General features: G+C 42.6%; 1 long non-coding RNA gene across 2 annotated transcripts; it reads left to right on the top strand.

The window, feature by feature from the left end:
• Positions 1 to 9962: 9962 nt before the first annotated feature.
• On the top strand, positions 9963 to 22899 carry LOC139245842 (uncharacterized). 2 transcript variants are annotated; one of them, XR_011590127.1, is made up of 3 exons: positions 9963 to 10235; positions 22649 to 22715; positions 22819 to 22899. It is a non-coding gene; the product is annotated as an uncharacterized lncRNA (long non-coding RNA). The 2 variants fall into 2 exon arrangements; XR_011590128.1 differs by having other exon boundaries at positions 22649 to 22729; positions 22819 to 22831.
• The last annotated feature ends 1239 nt before the right edge of the window (positions 22900 to 24138 follow it).

Genomic DNA, 24138 nt, shown 5'->3' with positions numbered 1-24138 from the left:
AGATCATCAATCATAGATGGGGTCTTCCTAACTCTATTCAGTCATCTTTAAGAGATTTTATGGCTCCTACACCATCAATGAATGATATAATGCAGTCAGAAATCATAGCAAGAAGGAAATCAAAAGCAAATAACATTGAAATAGGAGAGAATTATAAAACTCGTTATCCACAGAAAACATTTGAACAATCAAAAAGAGAAAAGTTGTCCTCAGCAAAATATGAAAGAGGTAGAAGGAAATCAAAAACAGCCAAATTAGGTGAAATATTTGTTTTTGCTCCTCTCAAACCAGAAGATAAAAATAAAATAGATGTATGTTTGATAAAGCAATGTCTAGAAATTTGCATGGACTATTTTCCAGACATGGTAAAGGAGTTCTATAAAACCAGTTATCTTCCAGAGTCAAAGAAATCAGTACCAAAGCTTACTGTACCTAGAAATGGATTCAAAAAGCCAAGAGCACTGTATATACCTTTTATTGAACAGGATATTGTTGCTCACTTAGAGCTTAATTTAAAGCACAAACAGATTAACTATCTCTGGGGACTTGAAACTCTGTATGATGAATCAATGGAAATTATGATTCTGAAAGGACCACCTGTGCCCCCAGCAATCAAGCTGATTGGAGCTCAAATAGAGCCTGTAGATATGGAAATTAATTAACTGATAATGAAGTTCGAAAAGATCTTGAAAGACACATTACACGGAAGAAACTTCAGCAAAAGTGGGGCTTACCAGTACATATTCAAAGATCACAAAAAGCATTCATTCCACCTGCTCCAAAACTAATACTATCCAAGTTAAATCCCCAGCCTAATTTTGTGATTGTCTTTGCCCCGACTGAGCTGACATTCCTTCACGAAGAACATAAAAATATACTGGAGTTCAATCTAAAGAGAACTATCAATCGTAAATGGGGCCTTCCTAAGCTTATTCTGTCGTCTTTGAATAATTTTATGGCTCCTGCTCCATCAATGAAGGATCTCGTGCTACAAACTGAAATAATTAAAGAAACAAACATATTGAGCAACACTCACAGTGAAAAAGAAAACAGTAATGTGTTTCCTGAAGGCACATTTTCACTGCACATTCGAGGAGATTTTTTGTTGCCACAATATGGAAGAGGTAGCAACAGCAAAATATCAAACAAAGTAGCTGTCTTTGCTGGTCTCAAACCAGAACAGAAGAATAAATTAGAAGTGTGTTTAATAAAGCAAAATCTAGAAATTAAAATGCACCATTTGCCGGAACTGGTAACATTGTTATACAAAAATACCTATCGATCACCATTAAAGAAACTTCTTCCAAGGCTAATTACATCTGGTGAAGGATTCAAAAAGCCAAGATTGTTGCATATACCTTTTATTGAACAGAATGCTGTTGATCGTTTAGAGTTGAACTTAAAGCACAAACAGATTATGCATCTCTGGATACTTGACACACTGTATGAAATGTCAGTCGAAATGATGATTCCTAAAGGACCAAATATGTCCCCAGTAATTAAATCAAGTGGAGTTCAAATAGAACCTGTGGGTATGGAAACAGCTTTCATTGAAGATGAGGCTAGAGACAAATTGGATTGGCACATTACACAGAAAAAACTCGAGAACAACTGGGGCTTACCATTACATATTCAGAAATCAATTGATACATTCATTCCATCTGCTCCAAAACTGGTTCCCTCCCAGCTAAAACCACGTTGTATTTATGTTATAGTTGTTACATCAACCGATCTAGCTTTCATAAGTGCTGAACATAGAAAAAGATTGGAAGTGAATACAAAGAAAAAGATCAGAAATCAGAAATGGGGGCTCCCAAATCTTATTCAGTCATCCCTGAGGGACTTCATGGCTCCACCTCCATTGCTGCAAGATCGCTTGCTCCAGTCAGAAATCATGAAAGATAGCAAAACATGTACCAACATTGACATCGATCTTATTTCCAAAATGATTATGAAACACAAAAAAAGAAAGTTACCTTCACTACATTGCCAGAAAGTTTATAAAAAAGCAAACTTTAAGATAAGTGCATTTCCAGATTTTGCCCACCTCAAACCAGAATGTAAAGATAAACTAAATATGTGCTTGTTAAAGCAAGCTCTCGATATTAAAGTACATTACTTACCTGATGTTGTGCAGGAATATTATAAAAATGCTTACCCTGCAGCATCAAGAAAAGCATTACCAAAACTTACTGTTGCTAGTGAAGGATATAAAAAACAAAGACCATGGTGCTTACTATTTGTTGAACAAGATGCCATTGATCACTTAGAGCTGAACTTAAAGCACAGACGAATTATCCATCTTTGGGGACTTGAAACTGTATGATGAATCTGTGGAAATGATGATTGCTATAGGACCACCTGTGCCTCCAGCAATCAAAGCAAGTGGAGCTAAAATAGAGCCTGTGGGTATGGAAAGAACATTCATTGAATGTGATATTAGGGACAGACTAGAATGGCACCTTACACACAAAAAACTGCAACAGAACTGGGGTTTACCACTGCAGATTCAAATATCAGCAGAAACATTTATTCCGCCTGCTCCAAAACTGATTCCATCCCAACTAAATCCACAGTCGAGCTTTGGGTTACTTGTTGCTCCAACTGAACTAGCATTTCCAAGTAAAGAGCATAGGAAATTATTGGAACTCAATACGAAGAAGAAGATAATAAATCACAAATGGGGTCTCCCAACACTTATTCGGTCTTCGTTAAGAAACTTCATGGCTCTTTCTCTATCAAGGAAAGATCTTGTGCTACAGCCAGAAGTAAAGAGAACCAATAAGATGGGGCCCAGCAATATTGATATAAGAAATAAGATTAGAATTCCTTTACAGATGAACAAAAGAGAGAAATTGTCTTTACAACATAAAAAAAGTAGCAAAAACACAAAGCCAAGCAAAACAGCAGAAGTGGCTGTTCTTGTCAACTTCAAACAATAATATACCGATAAGCTAGATGTGTGCTTAAGAAAATCGCATCTAGAAATTAAAATGCATTGTTTGCCAGAAATGGTAAAAGAATTTTATAAAGAAAATTATCCTTCCAAGTCAAAGAAGCCATTAGGAAAGATTATCGCACCTAGTGAAGGATGCAAAAAGCCACGTTCATTATATATCGCTTTTACTGAACAGGATTCAGTTGAGCGCTTGGAGCTGAACCTAAAGCATAAAATGATTTTCTGTCTCTGGGGGCTTCCAACTCTTTATGAAAAATCAATGTTAACGATGATTCCTAAAGGGCCACCTGTGCCTCCAGCAATCAAGTCAAGTGTAGCTAAAATAGAGCCTGTGGGTATGGAAACAACTTTCATTGATGATAAAGTAAGAGAGAACCTTGAAAGGTATGTTATACAGAAAAACCTTCAGAAAACCTGGGGATTACCATTAGATATTCAGAGATCAGAAGAAGCATTTATTACATTTGCTCCAAAACTAATTCCATCCCAGCTAAAACCACAACCTGCTTTTTCAGTAGTCATTGTTCCAACTGAGCTAGCATTTCTTCGTGATGAGCATAAGAAAATATTGGAGATGAAAACAAAGAAAAAGATCATAAATTGCATGTTGAGTCTTCCCAAGCTTATCCAATCATCTTTGAATAAGTTTATGAGTACTTCTCCAGATGTTTCCAGCAATACTAATGTGGGCAATAAAGAACATAAAATGGTTCCTCAACACACAGTCCCAACAATCAAAAGGGGGAAATTATCCATGTTACAATATGAAAAGGGTGGCAGAAGCAAGAAACAAAGAAAATTGATGAGGATTTTTTTCTTGCTAGCTTCAAACCAGAATGGAAATACAAACTAGAGATCTGTTTAACAAAGCTGTGTCTAGAAATTAAGACAGGGTGCTTACCTGAAATGGTAAAGGAATTCTACAAAAGCACCTATCCTTCAAAATCAAAGAAACCTTTACCAAAGCTTATTGTACTTGGTAAAGGATTTAAAAAACCAAGACCACGTTATGTACCATTCATTGAACAAAATGCTGTTGATCACTTGGGGTTGAATTTAAAGCATAAATAGATGACCCATCTCTGGAAAATTTCAAATCTGTACGAAGAATCAATGGAAATAAAGATTTCTAAAGAACCACCTGTGCCTCCAACAATCAAGGGAAATGTAGCTCAAATATTCTCTGTGAGTATGGAAACAAGTTTCATTAAAGATGAAGCGAGAGTCAGACTAGAAAGGCACATCACACAGAAAAAACTTCAACATAACTGGGGATTACCATTACTTATTCAGAGATCACAAGAAGCATTTATTCTGCCTGCTCCAAAGCTAATTTCATCACAGCTAAAACCACAGCCTGATTTTGTTTTGTTTTTTGTTTCACCTGAATTGACCTTCATAAGCTCAGAACATAGAAAAAGACTTGAACTGAATACAAGGATGAGAATCATAAATTACAAATGGAGCCTCCCCAAGGCTGTTCAGTATTCTTTAAATAATTTTATGGCTTCTCTTGTGCTGCAATCTGATGTGATGGAAAGAAACAAGATATCTTCTAGTAATATTCAAGTGAGAAAAAGAAAAATAGATACTCCAATGAATACATTTTTACAGACTAAAAAAAAAATGTCTTCTAAACAAAATCGAAAAGGTAGCAGAAAGCTGAAACTTAACAATGTCGGAGAGATGTGTCTTTCTGCTAAACTCAAGCCAGAATGTAAGGACAGGCTAGATATATGTTTGATAAAACTGTGTCTTGAAATTAAAATCTGTTGTTTCCCACAAATAGTGAATGAGATGTATAAAGCTGTCTATCCTCCAATGCCAAAAAAGCCATTTCCAAAGCCAATTGAACCTGGTAAAGGATTTAAAAAAACAAGATTGTTGTACATACCTTTTATTGAACAGGATGCTGTTGATCGCTTAGAGCTGAACTTAAAGCACAAAAAGATTTCCCATCTCAGGAGACTTGCAACCCTATATGACGAATCAACAGCACTAATGATTCCGAAAGAACCACCTGTGCCTCCAGGGATCAGAGCAAGTGGAGCTCGAATAGAGCCTGTGGGTATGGAAACAACTTTCATTGACAATGAAACTAAAGACAGACTAGAATGGCATATTGTACAGAAGAAACTTCAGCACAACTGGGGCTTTCCACTATGTATTCAAAGATCACAAGAAACATTTATTCCACTTGCTCCAAAACTAATTCCATCCCAGCTAAAACCACAGCTTAGTTTTGTGATAGTTGTTGCGCCCGTTGAGCTGACCTTCCTTAGTGATGGACACTGGAAAATACTGGAACTGAATATGAAAAAGAGAATTATAAATAACAAATGGGGTCTTCCAAAGTTAATTCAGTTATCTCTAAGGAGTTTTATACCTGTTGCCCCACAAATGAACGATTTCCGACTACAGCCACAAAAACGAGCAGTGCCTCCTGCAAGCAATATTCTCCAGATGAAAAGAGGAAAGTTGCCTGCACTAAAGTATCAAAAAAGCATAAAAGCAAAAAAGAATAGTGAGGTATATGATAACCTCAGAGTTACATGTGAAGCTGTTGTAGATTTCTGCTTAATAAAGCAATGTTTAGAAATTAAAATGGAGTATCTACCTAAACTGGTAATGGATGCCTATAGTGCTATCTATGCTCAAGTGCCAAAGATAATTTTACCAAAGGCTATTTTACCTGGCAAAGGATTTAAAAAGCAAAGATCATCATATATGCCTTTTACTGAACAAGAAGCAGTTGATCATTTGGAGTTGAACTTAAAGCACAAAGAGATTACCCATCTCTGGGGATTTCCAACTCTCTATGAAAAATCATTGGAAATGATGATTCCTAAAGGGCCACCTGTGCCTCCAGTAATAAAAGCTGGTGGAGCTCAAATAGAGCCTGTGGGTATGGAAACAACTTTCATTAAAAATAATACAAGAGACAGGCTAGAATGGCACATAACCCAGAAAAAACTTCAGTACAATTGGGGCTTACCATTACATATTCAGAGATCAGAAGAAGCATTAATTCCATTTGCTCCAAAACTAATTCCATCCCAGCTAAAACCACAGCCTGCTTTTTCAGTAGTCATTGTTCCAACTGAGCTAGCATTTCTTCGTGATGAGCATAAGAAAATATTGGAGATGAAAACAAAGAAAAAGTTTATAAATTGCAAGTGGGGTCTTCCCAAGCTTATCCAATCATCTTTGAATAAGTTTATGAGTACTTCTCCAGATGTTTCCAGCAATACTAATGTGGGCAATAAAGAAAATAAAATGGTTCCTCAACACACAGTCCCAACAATCAAACGGGGGAAATTATCCATGTTACAATATGAAAAGGGTGGCAGAAGCAAGAAAACTAAGAAAATTGATGAGGATTTTTTTCTTGCTAGCTTCAAACCAGAATGGAAATACAAACTAGAGATCTGTTTAACAAAGCTGTGTCTAGAAATTAAGACAGGGTGCTTACCTGAAATGGTAAAGGAATTCTACAAAAGCACCTATCCTTCAAAATCAAAGAAACCTTTACCAAAGCTTATTGTACTTGGTAAAGGATTTAAAAAACCAAGACCACGTTATGTACCATTCATTGAACAAAATGCTGTTGATCACTTGGAGTTGAATTTAAAGCATAAACAGATGACCCATCTCTGGAAAATTTCAAATCTGTACGAAGAATCAACAGAAAGAATGATTTCTAAAGGACCACCTGTGCCTCCAACAATCAAGGGAAATGTAGCTCAAATATTCTCTGTGAGTATGGAAACAAGTTTCATTAAAGATGAAGCTAGAGGCAGACTAGAATGGCACATCACACAGAAAAAACTTCAGTGCAATTGGGGCTTACCGTTTCATATTCAAAGGTCACTAGAAGTATTCATTCCACCTGCTCCAAAACTGATTCTATCCCAGCTAAATCGAAAGTCTGATTTTGCAATAGTTGTTGCTCCTTCTGAACTGGCATTTCTTAGTGACGAACTTAGGCAAACCCTTGAGCGAAATATAAAGAAAAGATTTATAAATCGCAAATGGGGTCTTCCCAAAGTTATTGACTTTTCATTAATGCAATTTATGGCTCCTACTCCAGATGATAAAGGCTTCATACCACCATCAAAAAATCTGAAAGAAAACAACACAATGTCTGACAGTAACAATTTAGATCAGAGTTATAAAGTGTTCTCTCAGGGTACAAACTTCCGACTCAAAGGAGGAAAATTATTTTCACAACGTGAAAGAGATGAGGTAAACATACATAAAGTAAAAGAAATGTCTGCCAATGTTAACCTCAGACCAGAGTGTAAAAATAATCTGGCTGTGAGCTTGACCAACCAGTGTCTGGAAATTAAAATGGATTGTTTGCCTAAACTGATAAAGGAATTTTACAAAAATACTTATCCTCCAATATCAAAGAAACCTTTACCAAAGTTAATTGCACCTGGCAGGGGATTTAAAAAACCAAGAATACGATATATTCCTTTTACTGAACAAGATGATATTGATCGGACAGAGATGAACTTGAAACACAGACAACTTTTATATCTCTGGGGACTTGAAACGCTGTATGAAAAGTCATTGGTAATGATGATTCCCAAAGGACCACCAATGATGATTCCCAAAGGACCACCTGTACCTCCACCAATTAAGACTAGTGAAGTTCAAATAAAGCCTGTAGGTGGGCCAACAACATATTTTTGTGAAGAAGTCAAGAAGTTTCTAGAATGGCATATTTTGCAGAAAAAACTTCAACGTACTTGGGGCTTACCATCACATTTTCAGAAGTCAGCAGAAGCATTTATCCCACTTGCTCCGAAACTGATTATAAGCCAGCTAAGTCCACAGCCTGATTTTGAAATAGTTATTGCTCCAGTTGAGTTAGCAAATTCATAAATGATGAGCACAAGAAGGCACTAGAAATGAATACAAAGAAAAGGACTGTAAATCATAGATGGGGCCTCCCCAGGCTTATTGAGTCATCTTTAAATGAATTTCCTCCACCAATAAAGGATTTCATAAAACAATTTAAAATTAAGAAAAAGAAAAGAGTAAGGTCCAGAACCAAAGACATAACAAATTATTATAAAATGGTTTATTCCCAGTGCACATCTCTTCTGAACAAAGGACAGAAAAATACTTCGGATTTTGGAAGTTTTAAGAAAAGTGTCAAAATGAAAAAGAGAGAAAAGAGGATGTCTACTGTTGTCAAATTTAAACCAGAATGTAACATTAGGTTAGATATGTGTTTAATAAAACAAAGTTTATCTAGTAAACTTGATTGAGTACCTGAAATGGTAACACAGTTGTACAAACAAACTTATCCTCCAGTATTGAAGAGACCATTACCAAAACTCATAACACCTGGCAAAGGATTTAAGAGACCAAGATTACCATATATTCTGTTTGCTGAACAAAATAGTATTGATCGCTTGGATATGAATTTAAAGCACAAACAGATTAATAATCTTTGGGGTATTGCAACTACATTTGCCAAGTCAATAGAAATGATTCCTAAAGCACCTTTACTTCCAGCAATTAAAGCAAGTGGAGCTAAAATAGAGCATATCGGTATGGAATTAGCCTTCCAGTATAATGAAACAGTTGACATTCTAGAATGGCACATTACAATGAAAAGATTTCAGCACCAGTGGGGCATACCATTGCATATCCGAAGATCAGTGGACACATTCATTCCATCTCCTCCAAAACTGGTTCTATGCCATTTTAGCCGGTGTCCCGATGTTGATATTGCTGATTCTGTAAATGAGCTAATATTGATAAGTGAGGAATGTAAGGAAGCATTGGAAATAAATACAAACAACCGGATCATAAATCACAGACAGGGTCTTCCCATATTATTCAGAACTCTTTGAGTAGTTTTATACCTCCTGCTCCACCAGTATGCATGCAACTGTTAGAGACTGGAGAAGGAAGTACAACAGGATTGAATAGATCTGAACTGAGCAAAATTAATACAGTTTTTCCTGCTGAACAGAAGTTATTGGCAAGCACAACAAACGGTAAAGATGGTAAGGAAAGCAACAGTGTAAATAGTATGGAAGAACTTTCTGTCAGTCCAAAACTGGAATTTAAAGATAAAGTTGAAGTAGATGTGGCAAAGCAATCTATACAAATGCAATCAGTGGATAAATGCTCCTATTCAGCCACAAGTAAAAGTTTGCTGAAACTGAATACCCCTTATAAAAAACAAAACTTAAAGAGCAAATGGAGTGACGATTGTCTTGAGGTAGATTGTTCCATAGCATCACCCAGTTATAGGCCAAAATCTATGAAAATCGAGGGTTCTTCAACTTGGACATCAGATCAGAAATTGGTTAATTTGGCAGATAAACCAGTGACTATTGTGGGACTGTCTTTCGGTCCAGCAATAATAGGAGCAAACCTGCCTTCATCCCCCATGACTGTGCAAGAGTTCAACATTTATCTGAAACAAAATACGGGTTCTGTTTTGATGCCGCGTCCTGTTCGTTATGCAGATTGTGAAGAAATCTTATCAAAAAATGCAAGAGACTTTGGGAATAATGTATCCTGTTCAGAACAATTGACTGAGGAAACAAACAATCATATTCAGCAAGATGAAGAACATGGATATGTTAAAATAATTGCAGGTGCTATTGTTAAAACCCAGAATGAGGAAGAACAAGTGCAGGTTGATCTATCAGAAATAATTTGTGCACAGCCATCACCTACAGAACTTTGTGATGCCTTGCAAGAAAGAATAATTATTGCATTTCAAGATCCTTATGATGGAAATGACTTGAGCGTTTCTGCTGAGGAACTCCATTGTGCTTATTATGAAACCCTCAATGAATCATATATTTCCAGAACTCATGTTGTGAAGAAAGAATGCAGGAAAACCTTTCAAAGTCAGTATTCAAATCAAACAAAACCAGATAATACTTTGCGAAAGTCAAAGGCTAAATTTTCCAAGCAAGATTGTCAGAGACCAAGAACATTTAAACATAAAGAAGAAGATGAAAATTCTGAGTTATACAGCCAAAGCATTCTTTTTGTTAGCCCAACTGAAGAGCTGCAAAACACAGTTATAATGATCTGCGGTTCAGATAAAGACCAAAAAGAGAATCTTACCCTTACTCACATTGTGACAGACCAGAAAGCACAAGGTCATCAAGAAAAACTTCTCACAGTCGTAGACATGATGAAAGATCCTCACGAAGCTCCATGCCCCATAGTCCTGGATGTCAGCAAGATTTTTCACAAGAGGATTCTCCGTTTACAACAAATGAAGACTATGAAGGTACTGTATAGGCTGATGTTTTTGTCAGATGGTAACATTTTGTAAATAAGTATAATTGCCACCAAAACCATATTTATTTTGCCTTAAAAGTTTCTATATGTAAAAATGTAATTAAAGATAAGCATAATTAATTAACCAAAATTGGTATATCTACTATTTGCTGTGTTAATTTGGATGTATGATGTGGATAGTCTGTTTCACATTGTAAGCATAAACCATCCAACCAGTGGCCACAACCTGTCAGCAGAAAAATGTCAGATGCATATTCTCTCAAAAAGAGTATAGTAAATTCTAATTTAAATAAAATAATTTTATTACTAATAGTTGACAACTGGACCCAAATTTGCACAGGCCTTCTGGTACATTTCTACTGTAACTCTGTAGCTAGATCTTTGCTGGGAATTTCTGGGAGGCCTTTTCTGCGACGGAACCTTCAACTGCCCCAAATGAGGGTGCGTGGTAGGGACTCTACATTGGGAATTCCAATTCTTCCAATCTCAGTAGGACCCCATATAAATTTGGAGGCCATACAGTATGCCCATTAGGATGAGAACTACAAACCTCCACAATGGGGCCCCATCAGAGGCTCCATTTCAGGAATGCTGCCCGGATCCCCAAACAGCTGAATGGACAGGTAGTCATTTAAGGAGTGCTTCATTTTAAGAATAAAAATAATGCCACAATAGTTCTTACTTTCTTTATAATTCTGCATTTGTTACATACACAGAGGTCTGACCAGAAGTACTGAGGAGAAGGTGTTCCGCTTCAGTCAGTGATAGCACTCCCGACTGATTCAGAATGTCACATATTTAAGTGCCACATCAGGTCTTGAGCACATAATCTATGCTGACAGTTTAGCAGAGTAGAAACATAGAAAATAGGTGCAGGAGTCGGCCATTCGGCCTTCGAATCTGCACCACCATTCAATAAGATCGTGGCTAATCATTCACCTCAGTACCCCTTTCCTGCTTTCTCTCCATACCCCTTGATCCCTTTAGCCGTAAGGGCCATATCTAACTCCCTCCTGAATATATCCAATGAACTGGCATCAACAACTCTCTGCGGTAGAGAATTCCACAGGTTAACAACTCTCTGAGTGAAGAAGTTTCTCCTCATTTCAGTCCTAAATGGCTTACCCCTTATCCTAAGACTGTGTCCCCTGGTTCTGGACTTCCCCAACATCGAGAACATTTTTCCTGCACCTAAACTGTCCAGTCCCGAATTTTATATGTGTCTATGAGATCCCCTCTCATCCTTCTAAACTCCAGTCGATCCAGTCTCTCCTCATATGTCAGTCCTGCCATCCCGGGAATCAGTCTGGTGAACCTTTGCTGCACTCCCTCAATAGCAAGAGTGTCCTTCCTCAGATTAGGAGACCAAAACTGAACACAATATTTCAGGCGAAGCCTCACCAGGACCCTGTACAACTGCAGTAAGACCTCCCTGCTCTTATACTCAAATCCCCTAGCTATGAAGATCAACATGCCATTTGCCTTCTTCACCGCCTGCTGTACCTGCATGCCAACTTTCAATGACTGATGTACCATGACACCCAGGTCTTGTTGCACCTCCCCTTTTCCTAATCTGCTGCCATTCAGATAATATTCTGCCTTCGTGTTTTTGCCACCAAAGTGGATAACCTCACATTTATCTATATTGTACTGCATCTACCAAGCATTTGCTCACTCACCAAACCTGTGCAATGCAGCCTGCAGCCTCTTAGCATCCTCCTTACAGCTCACACCGCCACCCAACTTAGTGTCATCTGCAAACTTGGAGATATTACACCCAATTCCTTCATCCAAATCATTGATGCATATTGTAAATAGCTGGGTTCCCAGCACTGAGCCCTACGGCACCCCACTAGTCACTGCCTGCCATTCTGAAAAGGACCTGTTAATCCCGACTCTGCTTCCTGACTGCCAACCAGTTCTCTATCCACGTCAGTACATTACCCCCAATACCATGTGCTTTGATTTTGCACACCAATCTCTTGTCTGGGACCTTGTCAAAAGCTTTTTCAAAGTCCAAATATACCACATCCACTGGTTCTCCCTTGTCCACTCTACTAGTTACATCCTCAAAAAATTCTAAAAGATTTGTCAAGCATGATTTCCCTTTCATAAATTCATGCTGACTTGGACCGATCCGATCATGTCACTGCTTTCTAAATGCGCTGTTATTTAATCTTTAATAATGGAATCCAACATTTTCCCCACTACTGATATCAGGCTAACCGATCTATAATTACCTGTTTTTGCTCTCCTTTTTTAAAAAGTGATGTTACATTAGCTACCCTCCAGTCCATAGGAACTGATCCTGAGTCGATAGACTGTTGGAAACTGATAACCAATGCATCCACTATTTCTAGGGCCACTTCCTTAAGTACTGTGGGATGCAGACAATCAGGCCCCGGGGATTTATCGGCCTTCAATCCCATCAATTTCCCCAACACAATTTTCTGCCTAATAAGGATTTCCTTCAGTTCCTCCTTCTCACTAGACCCTCGGTCCCCTAGTATTTCCGGAAGCTTATTTGTGTCTTCCTTCGTGAAGACAGAACCAACGTATTTGTTCAACTGGTCTGCCATATCTTTGTTCCCCATTATAAATTCACCTGAATCTGACTGCAAAGGACGTTTGTCTTCACTAATCTTTTTCTTTTCACAAATCTATAGAAACTTTTGCAGTCAGTTTTTATGTTCCCAGCAAGCTTCCTATCATACTCTATTTCCCCCCTCCTAATTAAACCCTTTGTCCTCCTCTGCTGGATTCTAAATTTCTCCCAGTCCTCAGGTTTGCTGCTTTTTCTGCCCAATTTATATGCCTCTTCCTTGGATTTAACACTATCCCTAATTTCCCTTGTTAGCCACGGTTGAGCCACCTTCCCCGTTTTATTTTTACTCCAGACAGGGATGTACAATTGTTGAAGTTCATCCATTTCATGTACTGAAGGAGTGCTGCACTGTTGGAGGTGCTGTCATTCAAATGAGATGTTAAACCGAGATCTGATCTTTTCTCTGAGGCGAACAAAAAGATTCTTATTTGAAGAAGAGCAGCAAATTCTCCCAGTGCCTTGAACAACATTTATTTGTTACCCATCATCTTCCATACAAGTAGACATAGGTCTTCTTGGCTTGCCTGTGATAGTATTACAGCCACCTTTCATGTATGCTCCTCTAAGATGCACAAGGATATCCTGTAATAGTTACCTGATCTTTTTTTTAACAATCCGTGTGTTTCTCTCTGACCCTTTGTTTCACTCGCTTCAATTTAATAATTTCTTTATGTGACCTCTGCTGGTGTCCAGCTCGTGCCATCTGGCCTCAATTACAGTAATCAGTGCCTCCACTTCACCCTGTAAGGAATTCTTGGTTCTCGGGCCGCATTGCATATTGTATTGCAGCTCCGATTTTTCCACGAAGAATTAAAGTTCTCACACACAACTGGCTCTTTAAAAGTGGATAAATGTAGACCGGGAGCTGTACTGGGCATGCGTGCCCATAGCGGTCATGTCAAAAACCTCCCTTTTTTTTGCGCATATGCAGAAGGAGGCTGTCATTTACTCTACATGCCTACTGTTTGTACTATCACAAGGTGTGCCACCTGAGGGCACAGCAGTGGGAGACTTGTACGTTACCTGTACAGGTGTGCCTGGCCTAGTATAAGAAGCAGGCCACCAGGTGTGATCCTCACTCTGGAGTTAACAAATAAAGGACTACGGTCACTATAGTTCAAGTGCAGCACATTGCCTCATGGAGTCATTATTAGACCATCCAAGACACAACAATTGGCGACAAGATTACAGACTTTCACGCGAAAATGACTACCCTTGGTACGTTGCAGCAGTTCGCCGATGGTGATGATTGGGATGCCTTCGTGGAGAGGCTCGAACATTTCTTCACAGCAAATGACCTGGCAGGAGACGATCCGGCCACACTGGTTGATAAGCGCAGAGCTATCCTGCTAACCAGTTGTAGGCCCACCGTCTATGGACTCATCAGGGACTTGCTGGCACCAGGATGTATGAGGAGCTCGTAACACTGATCCATGAGCAACTCAAGCCCAAGGAGAGCATCCTCACAGCCGGACACCGGTTCGACACCCACCAATGGCCTGAAGGCCAGGAAATCGCGAAATACGTCGCAGACTCAGGAGGCTGGTGGCACCGTGTGATTTCGGCGACCACCTCAATGAAGCGCTACGGTACATTTTTGTCATTGGAATCGGCCTTGAGGGCCTTCTTCATAAGCTACTGTCGGTGGATACCACAGTCGCACTGCAGAAGGCCATCTCTGTGAGCCAGGCATTCATGACCTCGACCTGCGGTTCTAGGCAAATGACTCACTCTCAGGACTCAAACCCGGCAGGTTTTGTGCACAGTGTGGACTGTAGAAGGCGAACCATCTCAGCCTCCGAGTCCCTTAACTCAGAGTCCGCTGGTGGGGGGCTAATCGAGTAGCTCCATGCTGGCATTGTGGAGGGAATCACAGGGCTCACCAGTGCCACTTTAAAGACTATGTATGCAAGGGCTGCTGCACAAAGGGCCACCTCCAGTAAATGTGTAAGAAAAATATGACTCACTGTCGATGAAGAGTCTGCAAATGGCCATGAATCCAGCGCGGATTATGAAACGATAAGCAGAGAGGCAGCTCAGCCCCACGATGATGTATATAGCATGTTTACCTGCACCACCGAGTGTTCCCCGTTGAGGATGGAAGTCGAGATAGATGGTGTTCCAATTTTCATGGAAGTGGACACGGGGGCGAGCCAGTCAGTAATGAATTAAGAAGCCTTTGAGAGACTATGGGACAATCAAGCTGAACGACCAAGTTGGCCCCGGTTCAGGCAAAGCTGCACACCTACACTGATGAACTTATCCCAGTCTTTTGTAGTTCGAATGTAAAGGTACTCCATGATGGCGCGGTGCACAGGTTACCTCTGTGGATTGTTGCAGGTGATGGAACGCTACTCCGAAGAAGGTGGATGGAGAAGATCCATTGGAAGTGGGAAGACTTCACCCCTCCAGCGATCGACGTCCTCCGCATTCGGAGCCACAGCAAGCCCTCACTTGAAGGGGGACCCGACACCAGAAAGCAGACCAGCACAGCACCCGAGGCACAGACCGCTCAGCACTACTGCGTGGAAATCCAGCTGGGACGACCCGAACGCACCTTCCAGGCTCCGGTGGCAGGACTCCAGAGAAAGAAAATCGGATCCAAAGGCGACTTTCCAGCTTCAGTGGCAGAACCCGGGGAGAAGAGTGATAGGTCCTTACGATACAGTATAAATGCACACGAGGCCCATGCTTGAGAGAAAGTCAGTCTGTGACCTATCCTTTATTCCTTAGCACTCAAGTGATGAAGGTGGGTGGAGCTTCCCCTTTTGTATCTGAAGGTCCAGGTTAGGAGTGTCTCCCACCTAGTGGTCATTGTTCTCACAGTGTACAACTTAGGTCAGATTATACATGGGTTACAATGCTGGTTGAATACATGACATCACCTCCCCCACAAAGTCTTATTGGGATCACAGGTTGAGTCTCTCTGGTGGTTTACGTTCTCTTGTAGAGCGCCTGAGTTGGGGCTCCGGTTGTTGGGTGCTGGCCTGAGTGTCTGCTGTTTGCGGTGCCTCAGGCCAGTCCGGACTGCCCGCAGTAATTGTGCTCTCCTTCCTTTGGTTCCGGTGTTCGGTCACCTGTGGTGGAGTGAACTCTATGTCGTGTTCTTCCTCTGCTTCTTCGATAGGATTGCTGAACCTCCTTTTTGTTTGATCCACGTGTTTGCGGCAGATTTTCCATTGCTAAGTTTAACGACCAGAATCCTATTTCCCTCTTTGTCAATCACAGTGCCTGCGAGCCATTTGGGCCCTGCAGCGTAGTTGAGGACAAAACCAGGAACATTTACATCAGTACATCGTGCCCTCGCATTCCTGTCATGGTAGTCATATTGTGGCTGGTGCCTGCTCTCGACAATTTCTTTCTTGGTGGGGTGTATAAGGGATAACCGGGTTTTGAGCGTCCTTTTCATTAGCAGCTCTGCGGGTGGAACTCCTGTGAGCGAGTGTGGTCGGGATCTATAGGCCAACAGGAGGCATGATAAGCGGGTTTGTAGGGAACCCCCTTGGATCCTGAGCATCCCCTGTTTGATTATCTGCACTGCTCGTTCTGCCTGGCTGTTTGAGGCCGGCTTGAACGGTGCCATTCTGACATGGTTAATTCCATTGCCTGCCATGAAGTCTTGGAATTCAGTGCTTGTGAAGCACGGGCCATTGTCGCTGACTAAGACGTCCGGTAGACCGTGGGTGGCGAACATTGCCTGTAGACTTTCTACCGTGGCAGAGGATGTGCTTGAATTTAAAATGTCACACTCGATCCATTTGGAGTAGGCGTCTACGACAAAAAAAAATGTTTTTCCCATGAAAGGACCTGCGTAGTCCACATGGATGCGTGACTATGGCTGGGCAGGCCATGGCCAGGGGCTATGGGGGGGCTTCCCTGGGCGCATTGCCCAGCAGAGCACACATGTTGCACCTGCGAACACAAAGTTCCAGATCTGCGTCTATCCCTGGCCACCAAACGTGTGACCTGGCAATTGCCTTCATCATGACAATGCCCGGGTGCTCATTATGGCGTTCTCTGATGAACACCTCTCTGCCCATCTGGGGCATGACTGCTCGGTTTCCCCACAGTAGGCAATCGGCTTGAATCGAGAGTTCATCCCTTCGCCTGTGAAATGGTTTAAATTCCTCAGGGCATGCCCTGTACGTGGCTGCCCAGTCCCCATTCAGGACACATTTCTTGACTGGAGACAACAGCAGGTCTCTATTTGCCCAGACTTTAATCTGACGGGCTGTCACAGGTGAGCCTTCGCTTCCAAAAGCTTCAACATCCATGACCATCTCAGCAGCATGTTCGGTCGGCCCCTCAGTGGTGGCTAGTGGGAGCCTGCTGAGTGCATCGACGCAGTTTTCGGTGCCCGGTCTGTGCCGAATTGTATAGTCATAGGCTGCTAATGTGAGTGCCCACCTCTGTATGCGGGCCGATGCCTTTGCATTTATGGCCTTGTTGTCGGCCAAAATGGACGTTAGGGGCTTGTGATCTGTCTCCAGCTCAAATTTCCAGCCAAACAGGTACTGGTGCATTTTCTTTACCGCATATACACATGCACCCGACACCATAGGACGACGCATCACACGTTAATACAAGTTTCTTACATGGGTCGTATAGTGTTAACAGTGTTAGAACATAACAAATTACGTGCTCTATTAATAGCCCTTTCCTGGCTGTCCCTCCAGATCCATGCGCGACCTTTGCGTAGGAGCACGTGTAGCAGCTCTAACAGCATGCTCAATTTGGGAAGAAAGTTACCAAAATAGTTCAGGAGCCCCAGGAACGAACGCAGCTCTGTCGTGTTACGGGGTCTGCGTGCTCTCTGGATCGCTTCTGTCTTGGATGCAGAAGGGCTGATCCTGTCTGCTGCTACCCTCATCCCCAGGAATTGTACCTCTGGAGCTAGGAAGATGCACTTTGCCTTTTACAGTCACAGCCCTACCCGGTCCAGTCTGCGTAGCACCTCCTCCAGGTTGTGGAGGTGTTCTTTAATATCGTAACCCATGATAGGGATGTTGTCCTGAAAAACCACCGTCCCTGGAATCGACTTGAGGAGGCTTTCCATCTTTCGTTGGAAGATCGCAGCGACCGAGCGAATCCCGAACGGACATCTGTTGTACTCAAACAACCCCTTGTGTGTTGTGATGGTGGTCAGCTTCTTCAATCACTCACCAGCTCCTGGGTCATGTAAGCTGAGGTCAGGTCCAATTTTGAAAAAAGTTTGCCACCGGATAGCATCGCAAAGAGGTCCTCCGCTCTCGGTAGCGGGTACTGGTCTTGGAGTGACAACCGATTGATGGTGGCCTTGTAATCACCACATATCCTGACCAACCCATCCGTCTTGAGCACCGGCATGATCGGGCTTGCCCAGTCACTGAATTCAACTGGTGAGATGATGCCTTCCCTCAGCAGGCGGTCCAATTCGCCTTCTATCTTTTCCCGCATCACGTACGGCACTGCTCTGGTCTTGTGGTGTATTGGCCTGGCGTCGGCGTTTATGTGAATCACTACCTTGGCCCCCATGAAAATGCTGATGCCATATTGAAATAATGAGTCAAATTTGTCCAGGGTCTGTGAGCATGATACTCGCTCCACAGAGGAAATTGCATTGACATCGCCCCATTTCCAGTCCATGACAGCAAGCCAACTCCTCCTCAGTAATGCGGGACCGTCCCCCGGGACAACCCAGAGTGGCAACCTGTTCTCCGAATCTTTGTGGGTCACGACTACCGTGGCACTGCCTAGCACCGGAATGATCTGCTTTGTGTAAGTCCGTAGCTGTGCGTCAATCGGCAATAATTTTGGCCTCCTGGCCTTGGACGCTCACAACTTTTCGAACTGTTTGATACCCATCAGGGACTGGCTGGCACCTGTGTCTAGCTCCATTGATACTGGGATGCCATTGAGGAGCACTTTCATCATTATCGGTGGTTTCCTGGTGTATGAACTATATACGTGCTCCACATGAACTCGCTGAACTTCAGCTTCCAGCGATTTCCCCCAGCGTTCATTTCTGCAATTTCTGCAGGTATTTTGCTCATCTCTGCAAACTCCGGCTGAGTGTGTGCCTCCACGCCTCCAACATGAGCTGCTGTTGGAAACAAAAGGTCCCTTGCCAGTCGACCGTCCCTGTCTGCCCCTGTGACTTTACTTGAATGCGCCATTAACAGGTGTTGATGGCCCCATTACTGGCCGCATTGTCTCTTGCAATGGTGTGAATCGCCATTCAACTTGCCATTGTCTCTGTCGAACTCCCCCTTTGGGTTCGACTACATGTTGGGGCATGCCCGATTGCCCTTGTCTGCCTGGAGAACTGTGTGCTGCTTTAACAATGTTGAATCTCTGTCCCAACCATTCCTTAACACAGTGCCTCTCGTCTGTTCTGCTAATGGCCATGCTCGCGTGGTTTAAATCCCAGTTTCTCGTCGCCATTGATAGGTCCTTACTATACAGTATAAATGCACACGAGGCCCATGCTTGAGAGAAGGTCAGTCTGTGGCCTATCCTTTATTCCTTAGCACTCAAGTGATGAAGGTGTGTGGAGCTTCCCCTTTTGTACCTGAAGGTCCAGGTTCAGAGTGTCTCCCACCTAGTGGTCATTGTTCTCACAGTGTACAACTTAGGTCAGATTATACATGGGTTACAATGCTGGTTGACTACATGACAAAGAGGATCACCGCAGTCGACATCGTGGATCAAGGAAAGATGGCGCCCAAACAACGAGGTGATGCGCTGAAGAAAAAGATGGCCGCGGCCAGACCACGATGTGCAACACTGATGGAGCAATACGTGGCACCAAACGGAGAAGAGGATTGGGGTAAAGAAAGCAAGGCTCTCTTAAAGGAGGCCTGCAAACCACTACACTTAAAGAGACAGTTCCACACACCATGTAATAGCAACAGTAAGTTAGAGACAAAATGTGTAACTGATGATCAGAGTTGTGTACATGCAATAAGCAAGGGAAAGTTGCGCGATCATGTAAAATGTGTAATTGATGATCAGAATTGTGTACATGCAACCAGCGAGGAAAAGTTGCACGATCGCGATCGGAGCTACAGAGTATCCACCATAAGTAATGAAAAGTTGTGCGATGTATGATTTCAACTGTACGCAGCCAATGCAGCGGGCAGACACCCATCGGGAGCATACAGGTCCAGCGAGCTACCTAATGCTGTAGTCTTTGTCTCCGGGACCAGAGTTATGCACCATGGAGTGTGGCCACAAGCAGCCAATGCACACGAGCTGCAGAGCAAGTGATCTCAGGAGGGAAACGGCACCGGTATCGATACCCTGCCCCTGATCAGCTCCACCTTTCAGGCACCCGATGGCACCAACCGCCACGAGCCCGGAAGAGCAAACTGTGCTAAGGCACAGCCCCCAGACCCCATCGCCACCAAGGCCATACCTGGAAACGAAGTGTCATTCACGACAGTCCTCCCGAAGGGGACCGAGACCAGCCAGGATCCCAAACCAAACAACGCCCAGGCTAGCGAGTCAGCTGTTCCCTGTGCACTGCTAGACGACAGCCCCTCAAGGAGCAGCAGTGACCCAGGGCGCAAGAAGGGACAGGAGGTCACAGGCATCTGTGAACCTGCCTGATGCTAGGAACTACGGCAACAGCCCCAAGAGCAGGCAACTTGAGCCAACTGGGTTCCCACTGCCAGCACTGGGCACCGCGCCGCCACCAGACTGCCTGGACTCCATCCAGCAGTTCTGAACTAGTTTGTCCTTACACACCGGTCACCGACCCTCAGTACGCATCGATAATGTATTCACCAGTCTTAACGTACTGGTCTCGCAACTGAAGCACAAATGAATGCAAACGGTTTTCCTGAGCTTGAATGTATATGAACGCACTGAGCCTCCGGCATAACCTATATGTGGGAGGGGGAGAATGGAGTGGTCAGGGACACACACAGACAGCAACCACCAGCACTCTACCGCACCAACCACTCACCCAAGATTGAAATGACCCGCCAAGGGTCAACCAGATAGAGTTAAGCCCAGAGCACAGTCAATGCAGAGGCGATTTGCACTAAAGGCTTGGAGGAGAGTGATGTCATGTATCCTACATGGCTACTGTTTGTACTATCACAAGGTGTACCACCTGAGGGCACAGCAGTGGGAGACTTGTAGGTTACCTGTACAGGTGTGCCTGACCGAGTATAAAAGGAAGGCCACCAGGTGTGATCCTCACTCTGGAGTTAACAAAAAGAGGACTAAGGTCACTACAGTTCAAGTGCAACACATTGCCTCGTGAAGTCATTATTAGAGCATCCAAGGACACACGGGGGGCATCGTTTTTTCGACGCATACGATAGGCTCCACACCCCCAAAGCTAAAGGATAGGCTGCGTGGCGCCAATTTAAAAAAATAGAAAGGGTAAACTTGCTCGTTATTTTTTTGGCGTAGCCGGGGCCAAAAAAAATGAGTGTAACTCTTACAATACACAAAAAAAATGGCATTGGGGAAAATTGAGCCCATAGTCTCCAGTATTATTACCTTTTTAGCACAACAGTTCTATGTTCCAGGGCTAGTTTTCACATTCTAAGGTATTAACTCTATTCTTTATCAGTACACTAACTCCATGGGGATGAAATTGGCTTCCTTTGCCTCCCGTTAGCACCTCCGGGGAGGGATAACATGGTACTACCGGCTCTGCGACCAGGCACGGCGAGAGTACTGATGCCCACGAACTTGCCTTGCATTTAGCGATGGTAGTAAACCCTAATGCCACGATCCCCTGTGCTCTGGAGATCGTGACGTCATCCGGTGCACAGTGCTCTGGTACCGCACCAGATGCATAATTCGGTTCCGCCTCCTGCAGCATCGCTGGATGTCAACACCAGCAGCTGCAGGAGGCGTTGTATGGTAGGCCGGCCGCTGGGGAGCAGCATTTAAAGGGAGCGCCAGTGAGGTACATGAAAAATCTTGCAGAACCCTCTGTGCATTTTATTTCCCTTTTCTTCGACCGCGATTGCTCAGCCCTGCACTCTGTTCGAGTGCTTGTGGCTGATCGTCGTGGATGGCGGCTGCTGTCGGTGAGCAGGGGTGTTGATTTATTGTCGAGCCTCCAGCAATGGTCCTTCCCTTTAAGGGAGGGAAGGAACCTCGGATCCCGGCAGCGCTGCACTGGACATTGTGCAACGCTCTGCCGCTACCACCCCTCTTGCCTGGTTTAGCGCTCCAAGGGAAGTGGTAGCGCTTGATTTAGCGCTCCACTTCCTTCCCGGAGCATTAAACCCAAAGTTCGCATCGGCTTCACTTGCACAGCGCCCGGCGATATTTTTGAACTCCTGTGAAAGTTATCGCCCCGAACGGGGCGCTGCACAATCTAAACTATTGACTTGATGTTTCATTAGTACATCAATTCTATATTTTTTTTCAGTTTCTAAAGTATCCGATCTAAATTTCTTTCTTATCCTGTAGGGTACTTTCACGATAAGAATACCCCCAGTATGAACCAATAATGTATTTTTGAGCATTACAGACAAGAAAGATCTCAGATAAAATCCCTGGGAACATCTCAGTTTTACGTCTAATCCAAAAGACGGTTTAGTAATTACTTGTACCATATCATGCAGCACAAGTGTCGAAACCTTTCTTTGAACAATTTCATGTAATGTAGAATAGAATTCTAACAGCATTAATAATATTAATGAAAACTGTGGCATTTTTTGGAAAAAAGCTGTTAGTATATTTTATCTAAGTCAAGCATACTGTGCATTATTTTGAATTGTACAGAATTTGGTAACATATACTAATTGCATGACAAAAACTTAATGATATATTTTTCTATTTTTTAGACTATTACCAATCTGAGAGTCCATTATTATCACATCCAGTACACTAGGACAAATTAAACAAGAGAAGGTACTATGAGCAATGTATGTTAAGAATTCAGCTTTAACAACCATTTATTACTTGCCACACTGAAAAACTAATAACATGAAAAAATTGTTTTCTGGAATTGCAGTTTCATCATCAGACATGACATCGATGAAGCAAATGAATACCTTGTTGCCTGCTGATCTGATACAGTTACATCACATGTAGCATTTCACTTGCTTAAATAAACATCATTATGGCAAAGTGAATAATACATGGATAGCCTTTTAGTTAAATGCAAACATAATTTGGAAATAGGTTATGAGTAGGAATCTTGGAGGCCTACATACTAACAAATTTCACATGGTGTTGATCACAAGTTGAGACACTAAATAGGATAAATGCAATCAGAAAGTAGGCCTTCACTCATTTAATATATGACACGGATTTCCAGCTGTGCATTCAACCGGTGTATTTTAATACGTTAAGGAGAACCCAAGAGGTAATTTAAACTTGTGTATAATTTCCTGATATTCCTGCCTGCATATCACCGATTCATATTCATATTACAAAGTTTCCAGGCTTGCCAGATGCACAGCTGAATATTGGCCCGGAATTTGCAGCCAGCAGCAAAGCGAAGACACTCCACACAGGGATCTCGCAATCCGTGTCGAGAGCTTTGAGTTTTCTGACCTTGAATTCAATTCAACGGAAGTTAATAGGGATTCCATTTTGTGAATTGTTGTGACATCAACAGGCTGTCTAAGCAGCTAATCAAAAGGCAGAATTCTCACAGACAGCAAACAAGGAAGTGGGTAAGCCCTTAATATTCTAAAGGGGAGAAATTCCCCAGCGCCTCGATTGGGGGCAGTAACCGACTCGGGGCTGGACTACCTTCACCCGGCGCAGAAGTTCTGCTCCGACCGCAAAATTGCAGTTACCACCCATCACAGGAAGGACGCGCTCCACTTCCTGTAGGGGCGGGTTCCAGGGCGCTACTGGGGCGAGTTGGTCAGCTCTACACAGCTGCTCCCCAGTGGCGGGCGGTGCAAAATGGGCAATTTCGACCCCCAACTTTTTTAAATAGTTAGAGGGAGCAAAACAAAGGTTGGAGCTCTCACATGGGGAAAAAGCAAGCCTAAAATAAAGATGTATAAACTTAAAAATGTTTTTAAAACATTTCTTAAAATGAACAAATCTCACACTGCACAAAATTAAAATTATTTTTCCAGGCTCTTAACTTTTGTTTAGCAGTCAATACGCTGTTAAAGCCCCAATTATATCTAATCTCTTTGGATGGAACTTTTAATTTAACAGTGTACTTACTGCGGTAGAGCCGAAGTTTCCGTCTGTTTCAGTGATTTATGCGATTTCACTGATTTCTGTGGGGGTCAAGTGGAGGTGGGGCACGGCACAGCCAGTTGTGGAGCTGTCATTGACAGACCCCAGCTTCGGGTTTCTGCATGTG

The sequence above is a fragment of the Pristiophorus japonicus genome, unplaced genomic scaffold (assembly GCF_044704955.1).
Source record: "Pristiophorus japonicus isolate sPriJap1 unplaced genomic scaffold, sPriJap1.hap1 HAP1_SCAFFOLD_242, whole genome shotgun sequence".
Classification (NCBI taxonomy): Eukaryota; Metazoa; Chordata; class Chondrichthyes; family Pristiophoridae; genus Pristiophorus; species Pristiophorus japonicus.
This window is presented reverse-complemented; position numbering and strand designations above follow the sequence as displayed.